The sequence below is a fragment of the Mastigoproctus giganteus genome, chromosome 3 (genome assembly GCF_048544385.1).
Source record: "Mastigoproctus giganteus isolate SK-2022 chromosome 3, ASM4854438v1, whole genome shotgun sequence".
In the NCBI taxonomy this organism is placed as follows: Eukaryota; Metazoa; Arthropoda; class Arachnida; order Uropygi; family Thelyphonidae; genus Mastigoproctus; species Mastigoproctus giganteus.
Window position 1 is genome coordinate 58,643,756 of NC_143577.1, and position 14,329 is coordinate 58,658,084.

The 14,329-nt window shown below is 39.8% G+C and overlaps 1 protein-coding gene across 1 annotated transcript in view; it reads right to left on the minus strand.

The window, feature by feature from the left end:
• The window catches only part of LOC150088041 (guanylate cyclase soluble subunit beta-2-like), a 575,730-nt gene that overhangs the window by 348,822 nt on the left and 212,579 nt on the right, over window positions 1–14,329 (minus strand). The window lies entirely within an intron of this gene.

A 14,329-nucleotide genomic window follows, 5' to 3' on the forward strand; every position in this document is an offset into this window, starting at 1 on the left:
GGAATTGCCCTTCGGTCAGAATGTTGTAGCTCATCAGAACAAGTTAAGGTGGTGAAGGAGGTTTCGGAGGAGTATGAGAAATCTAAGAAATATTAATATAATTAAACCAAGATATCCAAATTAGAAGATGTCAAGAACTATAAAACGATGCATGAATAAGATGTGTACTAAGATTTACTACGGTACTGGCACAGTTATATATATAAAATGTGTGTGTGTAACTTATACATGCTTTTGCATAGAGGTTGTCTCAAGAATTTGGCGCTTTTCTTTTTTTGAATTATGAGAAAATTCTTTTCTGTAATCAAGAAATAAAACGCAAAATGTTTAATCTAAAAGCTTTTAAGATTCAAAAATAATTTTTAGAAGTTTCTTATACCTAAATTTTTCATTTAAAAACGTCCCAATCAAACCGAAATAATTATAAATTGGGTTTTTTGGCGATTTTTTGGAAATGAATGTAAGCGCGTTTTTTCATAATTTTTTAAAAAATATTTTAAATTTAATAATAATTATTATTCGAAATACTGCGTTGTTAATTATTTTATTTTATTTTTCTTGTTTAAGTGTAATCGTTTAACCCTGAACATATTGGCTCAGCAAAAATTATAAGCCAGTATATTTAAAATACAGCTTCACAGAGCTCCGAGAACGATCAGGAAAATATCCTACCCCAGTGGGTTCAATGTCTACAAATACTGGCAAAAGAATCGATGAAAGTATAACAGAAACGTCATTTGTCTTTGGTTCATCCTGACCATGTTGATAAGCCACCCAGCTATCAGAAAGATGAACAATAAGTAAAAAAAAACTTGAAAATTGCTAACATTTTAATGAATTCGGCAAGTTTTCAATTAATAGTTAAGTTTTAAAGTTTTTCCAGCACTCTAAAATATCCTTTGTAAAATTGTAAGAATTTGCGGACCTCAAGCAAAATAAACTACCCTAGATTACACTTAGTTTTTAAATACATTTTTCAGCTTATTCAGAATTGTACATGTGCGTGAACAGCTCATTTATGTTTTTCGAATGGTGTTAAATCTAGAATAACAAAAAAAAAACTGATTTCTTCATTTTGCAATTCGTTTATTATTGTGAACTATTATAAGTGCAGTAATTCGTGGTTAGCAGAGTTGGTATAATCACCATCCTCCTCACACCGGGAGAAAAGGCCCCGATTCGAATCTTGTCAATGATGCGAGGAATATTTGACAATTTTTTCCAATATGGCTGAGTTAATAGGTCTCAGGTGAGGACTGCATAGTGTTAGGATCAGGCGCCACCTGTGGTTTCCCACATCTGTTTGTTTCTTCTCCAAACAATCTCAGATGTTTTCATCCAAAGAACACACACACACACACACACTTTACGGATGTACGGCGCAGCATGCCTTGAGTCGCTGATGAGCAGAAACTGCACAACAACAAAAATTCCAGTAACTCAAATAACTTCTTGATTGGGACCCACACTACTGCTAATGAGGATTTGTGGGCACTGGAAATGTCTCAGATAGAGGTTGGTGTATCACAGTTGTTACTACACAGGAGATCTTTAATTCCAGAAAAGCCTCTCCCCAACAAAGTCTAAGAGCATCAAAGGCATGAGTACAGTTGAGCTTGGCATTGTAGTACAAGTCAAAAGCCCACGTGGGTAGTACAGTTGGTAGGATCGCCGACCTCCCCACACCAGGTGAAAAAGATCGGAGTTCGAATCTCATCGATGAAGGGAAGAAATTGTCTTTTTCACAAAGTGGCTGAGTTAGTCGGTCTCAAGCGAGAGTAGCATAGATTTTTTTTCCTCCGGAAACTCTGGTTTTTCGTCCAGCAAACAGAAAATCGACTTCGGAACACACGTAATTTACAGACAACATACACATGGAGCAGCGTCTACTTAAGTCGCCCACGCTCCGAAAAACCCAACAAAGCTAACCATTAAAACAGAGTCATCCCGTTTATGCGTCATTTGTTACTACGTGCCAAAGGGCAAAGACACTCGTTACTATTGAATTTATGAACTTCCTTGGACTCAGGGAAGGTCCCCCATGGACTGAAGATGTGCAGATGTATCACAAATTCACCAAGGGGATTCAAAAGATGACATAAGTAACTATAGATTTGTTAACTTGTGTTCCAGGGAAATTAATGGAGTCACTGGGTAAAGAAGCACTGAAGAATCATCTAGACAAGACTACAGTAATAGTTAAGAAACAAAATTGGTTTGTTAAAGGGAGGTCTTGCTTGACCAATGATTGGATACTATGTGGTCACAAAGGAACTGAATGTCAAAAATAATTGATATTATATACTTGGATTTCAGAAAAGCTTTTGACACTGTTGCACATGGAAGGCTACTGTACAAATTGGAGAGGTATGGCATTAAGGGTAGGTTGCTACAATTAGGGATGGTTGAGGGGGGAAACGACAGAGTGGCAATCAATGGACACTGCTCTTGGTTGAGAAATGTTATTAGTGGAGTTCCCCAGGGTTCGGAGTAGAGCCCACTGTTGTTTTCTATATTTATCAATAATATTTATGAAGGTATATCATGTTTAATGTCCAAGTTTGCAGATGATACAAAGGTTGGCAGGATTGTTAATGACAGTAAAGACAGCATGATACTCCAATTGGATGTAGATAAGTTGGGCAAATGGGCTGAGAAGTGGCAACTGAAGTTTAACATTGACAAATGCAAAGTACTGCATATGGGTAGCAATAACCAAAGAGAAACGTACCAACTGTGTGGTACTACACTCAGGGAAGTGGAAAGCAAAAAAGACCCGGAAGTAATTGTGCATTCAAATATGAAGTTCGCTGAGTTGTGCAGACGGGTTACCAGGGCACGTCATGGTGCCTTGTCAATGATATATAGGAATTTTGCTAGCAGGGACAGGGAGGTGATCATTCTATTATACGAGGCAATTGTCAGACCACACCTAGAGTACTCTGTACACGTCTGGAGGCCTCATTTTAGGAAGGATGCAGAGCTGCTGGATCGAGTACAGAGAAGGGCAGCAAGATTAGTGAATGGAACAAAGGGTTGCTCTTACGAAGAAAGAGCTGCAAATTGCAGCGTCTGGAGAGTAGGCGCCCAACAGAGACGGTCTGTTGGACTCTCATTGTCCCTCCTCACCAGGAATGTTAACGCAAGATCTGTTCTCCGTAGCAACTTAAAAAAAAAAACTTGAATAATCCTAGTTTTCATAGTCCACTGGTTGTTCCTGAATACACAAGTGACTTAGACTAGTATTTAAGAACGGCGTATGATCTACGCGAGTTAGTTGTTCTCTCCATGGAACGTGCCGGTGATCCAATTGATTTCGAGAGGTGTTATCATCAGATATCGCATTGCTCGCTTGTCTGAATCTCCTACACTATCTAAAGTTGACTGTCTGATGTTATGGAAATGCGACAGTATCGGCGCAACCGTCTAACAACACCCAGTAAGACTACAGAAGACTACCCCATGTGGTCGGAAGAGTAGTAAGATAAACTCGTCACACATCTGCAAAGCCTGAACCAATAGTTTAAGGCATCAACTGAAGCTGTATGAACGCACTACTTACTGAGCTCTACACGGTAAGATTTCATGGTCGAATGGTAGCGCTGAAGCCAAACATCAATATGAGGAATCGGCGGTCAGGCCTTGCGTGATACAAGGAGCGCAGTGATTAATCCACAGAACAGTGGAACTTGATTAGAGAGAAGAATTCCTCTTCACACCATTCCAGTCAGATAGGCTCATTGCGTGTCGAAGATGCCTGGCAAATGTAAACTTCCGTAGTGAATTGTTCAAACATTGATGATCGGAGGAGATGGAACAATCGTGTCGAGGCTATTTCTCTCTGGCATTGTGCGAGGAATCATGAACACTGAACTTGATATTTTGGACAAATAATGTCCCCCACGATGTGGCAGTTCATTACTACAAACCGTTGTTGTTTCACAGGATAATGTCAACTGTGCTTAATGGACATGAATATTCAAAAGTTGAGATGGCCGGTCCAGAATGCCGATTTGAACTCCATGGAGCACACATGCATTGAACTGGAACATTGGATGAGGGTCAGACTATCACGTCCCAAATTGGTAGTTCAACAGGTCCCTTGTTCTACACGAGGAGTGTAAGACTACCTGCTGCAGTCTCTCGTTCATTGATGAAAAGCTTATACAGGATGGCATGCTTTTCACCACTCCAGAGGAACCGATACGCTATTGACGACAGTGTGAAACCGACGTGTTACTCAATAAAATATTTGAGTATGTCAAGGTTAGAGTGAATAGAGTTTACTTTAATCCTGACATCAAATATTTTGTTGAGCAGTGTTCTCATTGGAGAACTGCTAAACAAACAGTCGCAGTTCGGCAACTGACCAATAAGTCCTTTACTCGATGATGTATGTTTGTCGGGATTAAATTAAATTAAAGAGAGCAAAATTTAGTTACTTTCTGAAAGTTAATGTATATTAATACGAACTTACACAGCTACGTTAAACATTCATGATGGTTCAAGGGATTTTAAGCGGCGATATTATTTTGATATCAAAATAATAACTCAAATACTAAGACTATTTTAGAAAGATTTCCTTAAAGAAGAAAATAGTGTTTGATTGTGCTTACTAATCACGTGTTTTAAGAGGTTCTAATCTGTAACTATTCATCTGTAGGTAATAATGAGCAAAGCCACATTTTATTTATACGTGGGTGGCCCATCAAGTTTATTACTATTTCCTAAAAGGCAGTTTCAATTTCTCTTTCCCAGCCGGGTAAAGTGAAAGGGCTATCATTTTTATTGGATATACTCTTTTGCACAAGAGAAATTAATGAGTACTGATGGATTATCGATTCTGTTATGTGATGAAAAAAAGAAAGGTAAGCCATCTTCTTTAAGTCTAGAATATATTTTATGCTTCAATTATTTACTCTGACAAGTAGAAATAATCTTCTTACTGAAAGTGAAGAGAAAACGCTTCTCTTTCGTGGAGCTGAAAATAACATTTATAAGGAAATCTAAGTGGTGGCTGGAATCCATTATCATCAGCTTAATGCATTGACTTTTCATAGCATAGAGTAGTTCACTGATGACGTCGTACAGCTGTTTGTGTATTCGTTATATGGTATAGCTTTTATTCTTAGCATAAAATCTGAAAATGAAAGATGGCCGAGTTGAATAATTTGAGAGATTAGAATTGAAACTTCAATCATGTACTCAGCGAATATATTAAGCTATTTTCATGGACAATGATTTAGTTCTTTGTTCTTAAATTAAATCTTCAGTGACGAGGATGGATGTTACATTCTTCTGAAGGTAGACTGTCAACGCTGCGTCCACGCGAGACTGTGGCATTGTCTTGTGCTCCTGCTTAATGTATTTAGTTTCAATTCTATTTTTCTATCCAAGTCAAGTAGTATTTGATATCCAGTGATTCCCAAGTGTCCTGAGTATCAAATTCTGATGAAAGCATCACTCTGGAATGACCAGGTAAATTTTTATTTACAATTTTGAATATTGAATTCCCAGCTAGCTATTCATTGTTTAAATCAGGCCACGGAATGCGCCGCAGTAGAAGGTCACACTAACAAACGTATTGTGATCATAATCCCACCTAAAAGAAGTCAGAGCACAGCTGGATAGCTTCCCATGTCTCACTACCGAGGGGAGCGAATTCCCACTGCGACACTTTGAATGACCGGGAGCAAAGACTACTAATTACCGCAGACTGGCAAGCTGCTTTAAATGAAGCGTTCTTGCATTTGACTTATTTCCTCCAACCCATGTGTAACTTTTGAACGCTTTAAAATATTCCAATCTGTCATATTGCAGAAATAACTGTCCTTTTAAATTTTTCTACTGTTTGCTGACTGTCATACAGCCGCATATCTCGGCTTCTAAACATTGCAGAGATAATTTAACTGCCATTTTACCCCTTGTGAACTATACTTACCAACTGTGTAGGAATAACCCCGCTAATCCGAACCCTCGCAAATCGGAAACCATAATTACCAAGTTATATTCACACACCCACTATGTCTGACTTTGAGATCTCTGTAACCCTCACGCGAACCTGGAATGAGCTGCATTCCACGGAAGACAGGAAGTTGCTTAAGGACAGCGACCCGTACCAGCTGATATAAAGCGTCCAAGGAAACTGACTACCAAAGAGAAACAAAAAACAAACTCAGAAATGGGCCAAAATGAAGAGATAAATACAACCAACAATGCCTATCAAACTACTACCCAACTACCAAACGGAACCATCACGGACCAGGTACTGTCATTGCGCTTGGGCCTGGAGGATATCATGCTCCAAAAAGATAACCGAATCACTACTGCAGTTAGAGGAGAAATTGTCCGAGTGTGGTCGAAAATGGAGCATGTGCTATCAAATTTGAACGTGGAACACGAGAGAACCAAAGCGAAACTTGCGCTTTCTAGATAAAAAGAGTGAATGAAAATGCTACAGCACCCCTTACATATGCCCAAGCACTGAAGACGATTCCACCGGATCATCATCAGAAGAAAACTCTTCTCAAAGAACCCCAGCTTGTCCTACTGAAAGCTACAAACAACTCATCGCTAGACTCGAGCGAATCAGTTAACTATTGTGGTTCAGAAGCTTGCTCACGACTTAAAAAACAACTAAAATAAAATCCACCAAGAAAACTAGAAACACTGGTGTCATAATCGAGACTGCAACTAAATAAGAGGCCCAGGCAATCATTTCTAATCCTAGAATTAGTTCCCTCGGTCTAACAGCAGAATACCCCAAGAAGAAAGGCCCATCAATACTTATTTTTGACTTGGACAGGGAAATTACTCCCTGTCCTACAGTATCGCTGAAGAAATTTTACACAGTGTAAGATGCAATCTTACAAATATAGAGATTTAGAGATTATGGGAAATTTTTGAAATGAGGGAATAATTTAATCTTTGATATGGAAGTGAATTTTTTACATTTAACAGAAGCATATATGGGATGAATACTAGATTTAGAGATAAGCGATTATAGATGTGTAAATGGAATAGCACTCAAATGGAAGAGAAAGTAACAAATGTATGCCTGAGAGAGAAAAATGTGTGAAATGAGAGTAACAAAGGCAGCTGCCCATACCAGGGAAGGAGTGGTCATTATTGAACCAGCGGAAAAGGGTTATTTGAAACAGAACAACGTGTTGGTGAAGTGCAGGTGATTAAGAAACATCTGATCTATGCTGCATCTGGACATAAGTCCCGATGGGCTAGCGTTTGGGTCGAAAAAGACCAGGTCACTGTGGCGGCTTTTTGGTTAAGTTGTCAACATTTTTGCAAATGGGAAAAGACGAAAATGGATATCCTGGGAGACGACGGCAGACATGAAAGGATTGTGCTACCATGAGAACTAAACAAGGCTTGGTTTGCACACGGGGCTAAATAGTTATGGTAAATTCTTTAATGAATAGAAAGGTCGGACGATTAGGTGAATTCCCGGGATTGGTAGAGAGTCCTGGGGAAGGAGGTTTAAACGGTGGAGAAAAAGTTGGGGTCGTCCGTGTGAGGAGGGACAGAAGTGGTGAGAAGAGGAGTGTGATTAACTGGGTGATCGTGGAGACAGAGTGAGAAAAGTAAGTCGGGCAGTGCAGAAATGTAGGGAGTGCAAAAAGAGCCATAGACAGTAAGGGGGAAAAGATGAGAAGCAAAAGTTTATGAAAGACGGTTAATTGAACCAGGAAAGGTAACGACCTCTTGGAGAAAGATACATCTGAATGATCGGGACAGTTGTGTATTCAAAGCAGGAGAAAAGACACCAAACCCATGCAGCCAAGAGTTCCGGGAAATTATCTGAAGCAGATGAAGGACAGCCTTAGAAGATAGCCTGGAGAGCCTAAGATGGAAGCTTGAAACCTCCCTGGAAAGGAAAAGAAAAAGATAGAAGTAGGTGAGCGATATATTAAGTACACTAAGTTAACAAGGACTGTCAGCGAAATAGTAGGGTAATTAATGAAAATGGGGTAGCACTAGAAAGTAAAGTGAAAGATAAATTATCTCTGAGGTAGATATACTAACAGAGTTTATTATGTTAAAAAGGGTTAATGTATAATGCAAGGGAAACGAAGGAATGAGTAACAGATGAAATTGATGTACAAATAGATATTAGAAGGGTAGTAAAGTTTATAAAGAGGGATTCTCAATATGTTTTAAATGTAAGAAATTTAAGTTATATGAGCAACTCTGATGTTTTAATTGATGAAGATTTGTTGGTTTATTTCAGTGATTAATAACAAGTATGGACTTTATAATACTGAAGATTGGTCGACAAGTATATTGTAACAGAGTGGTGAGAACACCGAGCTGAATGTAGCATATTTGATTATTAACGTATGAAACAGTATTTGAAATCGGTATAGTGAATGTACAAGTGTTAGGAGTTAGTTGGAAAATAAGGAAAGTAGAATGAATCAGGTGTTTTTTTTATATAATGGCAAACTAAGATTAGATAGTGAATGGAAACTGCAATTAGAATAATATATGCAAGGTATTTCTGAGACGACTTTGTATATTAGGGCTGTATGCTTTCTAATTCAATTGTATATTATGTTGTATATGTTTATGTAATAAATTTCATGTTTTGTTTTCACTTTGAGTCCTGTTATTCTAAGTAACACACGCCTTGCTTGCCTAGTTAAGAGTTTGCTCTCCCACAATTTAGCGAGAGAATCCTGGTCACTGATTAAGGGGAAATCAAAGAAATTACCCTCAAGATCTTGAGAATCTTTTGTGATATATACAGAGTATAGCAGTCAGGTGGCAAAAGGTGGGTGCCCTCACACCTACGATGCCTTGTAGGTGTGAGGGCACCTAAGGAAAATCTCCTGGGAGATTAAACATAATGAGAAAGGGAGATAAAGGAAATAAAATTTAAAAGATAATAAATAACATTAAAATAACTCCTCCACCACAAAAGGAAAATTCGAGACTCTACCCAAGAAAAAAAGAGACAAGGAGCACATAAAACCAAAATACCGCACCAAGTCGAAGTCTCCCAACCTCTGCAATTGGGCAGTGGAACTCTCTCCACAAGCGTGGAACCAACTAAAACTTCAAGACAGGATCTTTATTGGTTGGAGCAGCTACCACTTATAGGAACATATGGCTGTTCCTAAATGTTTCAGATGCTGTCGTTTTGGGCACACCACCCACACGTGCACACAGACAGAACCAACCTGTGGGCATTGTTCACAAAAAGGGCATCATTATAGCAGTTACCCAAACAAATCATCTGCTGCGGTGCGCGCAAACTGCAAAGCAGTATAAACTGGATGCATCCAATTCAATCAGGGACAGCAAATGTCCTATTTACATCAAGGCAAAGCAAAACCAACAACTGAAGACAGACCATGGTAGTGAGGCCTAAACCATTCAACAACAGTGTTATTAAATTTATACAACTTAACGCTCAGCGAGCACGTGCAGTAACGAAGGAAATAAGGAAAAAGGCAGATGAAGAGAACATTGATATATTATTACTGCAAGAACCATACACCCACTCCAAGAAAGTTAGAGGCTATCCTCTCACATATAAAATAATTCAAGCAGATGAAGATACTCCCTGGGCTGCCATAGTCATCCGGAACCCGAACATAATGGTCACTAAAATCTCTTCTCTCTGCACAGTGTGTGCCCATGTAATTGGCCACTTAAGTGCCTTCTATTTAATATCACTATTGTAGACTCAGTCAAGACATCGGCCCAGCTATTGACTACCCAATGGTAGTGAGGCCTAACGATAAAATCATCCTGGGGGCTGATGTTAACTGCCGTTCTCCTGCTGGGCACAGCCTCACAGTTGAGCGACCTGGATGCCATAATGGGGGGCATTTGGAAGACTTTCTAGCCACCTCAACATTTAATATAATAAACAGGACCAATAACCTCCCAACATTCTCCAGTACTGTGTGGGAGTCTACAATAGACATGATTGCCACAAGATTAATCTCAAGTAAGGTGTCGGGGTGGCAGGTCAATGAAGCCTGGACCAGCCTCTGACCATAGAGAAATAACATACAGCCTCACAAGAAATATAGAATAACTCTTACTCCGCACTACGATGTCAACCGCTATGCCATCAGCAAAGCCAATTGGGAGCTGTTCACCACCTCTCTCCAGTCAACAATCATGGATCACCCTTCTGATATCCTCTCCCTGAATCTCAAGCAGCATCAGAAGCTTGTCACTGACATCATCACCCTCTCCTGCAATCAATATATGCCCAAGAAAAACCTCTTCCAAGTTCTGTTCCATGGTGGTCTCATGAACTGTAATGCCTACGCTGGACAACAAGAGGAAAACTTTTCAGAGAGCTCGCACTTCTTGGCCAGCTACTGAAGTGGAAGCCCTTCATGAAGACTACGAGAGGACCAGGAACCAATTCACTTCCATGATCAGGCAGCAAAAAAGAACTACATGGGAGCGGCTGGTTACCACCACTAGTAACTCGGACCCTTGGGGAGTGGTATACCGAGTTACTGCCAAGAGGAGAAGTAGTCCATTCCACAATAACACCACGAGGAATCATGACAACGTCATGAGAGCAATCAATGATGAATATCTTGGATATTCTATCAGCGACGCCGATCATTTCACAACACAGCAGCAGAAAATTTGTCTAGATAATGACAATTACCACATTGACTCTGTGAAGGAAGAATTTAACAATGAACTGGAGCAAGCCCTTGGCAAAATGAAGGATAAAAAATCCCCAGGACCGGATCGCGTTGAACAAGAAATACTAAAAAGAGGTCGCTCAGGTAATCCACAATTTCTGCTTAACCTGTTCAATAAATGCCTAACCCAGGGATCCTTCCCAAAAAAAAAGCTGTAAAATAGCTGAACTAAAGTTAATACTCAAAAACCCATCGAAGCCTCCAGAACAGCCTAACTCGTACCGGCCCATTGCCCTCTTGTCCACATTGAGCAAGCTACTTGAACGCCTCCTCCATACCAGACTCCTAACACACTACACAGAAGCCGGCCTACAATCCAATTCACAGTATAGATTTCGCCCAGGACGCTGCACAGAGGGTGCTCTCTACCAAATAACCCAAGCTGCAGCCAGTACTAATTACAAGTACTTCCTCCTCATAACCATTGACTTTGCCATGCTTAGGCGGCCAAGCATTCTTCGCAGGCTAAGACTGGCATGCATACCAGCCAACTTGTACAAATGTATACATAGTTACCTTTTTAACAGGAAGATCAACATCTGCTCACCAAATCTATCTAGGGAGACTGCCGACAGGGCTCAGTCCTCAGCCCATTCCTCTGGAACATCGCCCTTGATGAGTTACTTGGCCTGGATCTGGGCTCTGTTACTGTCCAAGCATTCGCGGATGATATAACCTTCTCCATCGCAGCGGACACCAGAGCAGCTCTCGAGGCCACCGAAAATCAAGCACTACAGATTCTACAGGATTGGGCGACTCTACACAAGCTCCGGATTTCCCCACAGAAGACAATCCATACTTCTCAAAAGCACCCTGCAAATATCAAGGCCTCCTCAGATCACGGTACAAGGAAAAACCATCAAGCCGGTAACCTCCCTAAAACACCTGGGTATCACATCCTGGATTCGAAGCTTTCCTTCTTCCCGCACCTCTCATATATTCAAGAAAAAAAATCAGAAATTATGCAGCCAGCCCGAATCGTCCGAGTAAGTAGTTGTGACTAAAGATCTGAACCTGAGAAACACAAAACTCCTGTATAAAGCTATATTCCTCCCTATTATTACATACGGATCCGGGATTTGGTACCATAGAGCAATAATTGTTCGCAATAAACGCAAACTAGAAACAATTCAGTGAAGTATATTGCTCGCCATTACCAGTGCCTGCTGCACAGTAAGCTCTCTGGCTCTCAAGGTTCTTGCAGGTGTCCTCCCCCTTGATTTGGAGATTATCCGTCGAGGATTGCACTACTGCTTGTCGCGGGAAATCTCAGCAACCATCTTTGGACATACCATCGACACGCGCACTGAGTATAAGCAAGAAAAGAAGAAACTAGCTGTCATGCTACTACAAATCTGGCAGACAAGATGGGAAGAGATGTACGAGGGCCTAATAACTAAGAAATTCATCCCGGATGTCAAACATGTTTATCCAAAGTCGCCGTCTTGGTTCTCTTCCTGGCCTCTACTGTACATATATTAGAACTGGACACTGCTCTATAAATCATAAGTTGACTACCTTGGGGATCATCAATAACCCCTATTGTACATGTGGAGAAATTGAAGATTGGGACCATCTTCTTTATAACTGCCCAATTTATGACCATCTTCGAGGAACACTGTACACCAGACTCCAACACATACCTCAAGGACAGGAGCACCTGTTCATTTCTGACGAACAACACTACAAATTACTAACGGAGTACGCACAGAACCTCTTTGCTAGGCGCAGGTCTCTACAACCAACTCAGGGATACAAACCTGTGAGGGACTTGCTCAAATCTGGAAAAAAAAAAAAAAAAAAAATCAGTACTTGACCGTTTTACCAGCATCGACTTGCTAACCCTAGAACATCCAGTGTAGGATTACCTGCTAACTCACCCACATGGTTGGGTAGGCTCCAGTAGTCTTGATCACTCCACCTCAAAATAAGTCGCACTCAGCACTCTCGCTGAGTGGCTTTTCTACCCTTCTGGAGTTATCTCTCCCCCTTTTCTTCTGGTGGGGCATACGCTCCATTGTCAATTTAGGGGATGCCCTCAGCTACATCCCCTTACTTTCATCCCCGTCTTCTTTCGGACACCCTGTACTGCCGCACTCTACCTTATTTTTTATTTATTTATTTTTTTTTTATATTTTAGTTAATTCAAATTATATATATATATATATTTTAAATTGGTCTCTGTTCAGGAAACTCAGGCGACTGACGGAGACCTGCCAGAGAATAATGGGCAGCCTGGCTACCTCCTAGTGGTGTGTGCAGGCAACGTGGGGTCCCATCAGGGGGTCCTGCGGCCAAATGCCAGGACACACAACAGAACCCAACAATACTACACATACAACACTTTTCTGGCATTTAGTGTTCTGCATTTCTTCAGTGTACATATGGTCCAGATGTGGGAAACCACAGGTGGCGCCGACCCTAACACTATCTCCTGAAGGTAGTGGACATTCAATAAAACATGTCACTAGAATTATTTATTTATTTTTTGCTTCGCCAGATTAGGTTTTTCCTTCAATTTGTAATTAGTTAGCTTAGTAATGACCTCTCGCTTTGGAATATAAACGTACAAGAGAAGATTGTTTTCCCTAAAAGAAAAGTGTATACAGTATATTTCTTGAATCGATATTAGCAATCGTCAATTAAGGCTTAGATGAACGGTTAGTTGTTCATAGACTTCTTTTTCATGTAAGAAAGTGTTGAATTAAGAACAATAAGACTTAAACTGACTCGGAAAGATTTGCCTTTCTTTAGGAAACAGGCTGGATGAAGTTTTGTATAACTGGACAACGAAAGTATATCTTTGGCACAGAATAGGAGTTAACTTCTGAGTACATAATTAAGTGTAGAGATGCTGTTTGGAGCAGCAGCTTCTTTTATCAAGGTTGCATGATATCTTCAGTATAACAGAAGATATGTGAAAGAAATGTGAAATTTATCAACACAGGAGTTCAAGTAAAAGATTTTTATTATAGTCGAAGAGAAGTTGCAAAGCCTTGTTTTGGGCTTTAAAGTTGCCCCAAAAGTCCCACTATTATTTGGATATAAGGAAAGATTCTACTTTTATATTTTTGCAATTAATTTCGAGTTTTGCTATTGAATTTGTAAGAAATCAATTATTACAAACAACTGGTTTTAACATGATTGGTTCTTTTCAAGAACATCCACAGCGCGCATGTATTGGGAAATGAAAAAGGAAAATAGTGTCATTCATAGGATAAGACAAAGGATAGGATAATGATTTCGGCAATAGAAAGCAATCAAATATAGTTACCAGAAAATTGAACATTAACGTAGCCAGGGAAAAGAGAAGCAAGGAACTTCAATGTCACTCTGTTATAATGACAAAGAAAGTTGAGAATGGGAGTTCGTGTGACAACAGATCAAGGCCTCATTACGATCTAAGTTGCAGAGACCATCGGATGAATAAAAAGAATGTAAGAGATATACGAAAATAAAGTATCCAGATATAATTATACAAAAAATATTTTATCACGAACCTTCTGATTTATAAACAGTCTATGCCATGGCAGTAAAATTTGATGGAAATAATTCGAGCATTTTCATATTACTATAAAGTTTTCTTTGAAAAACTGTGCTGATCTCGTTTTTCAATATAAAAAAAAGTCCTT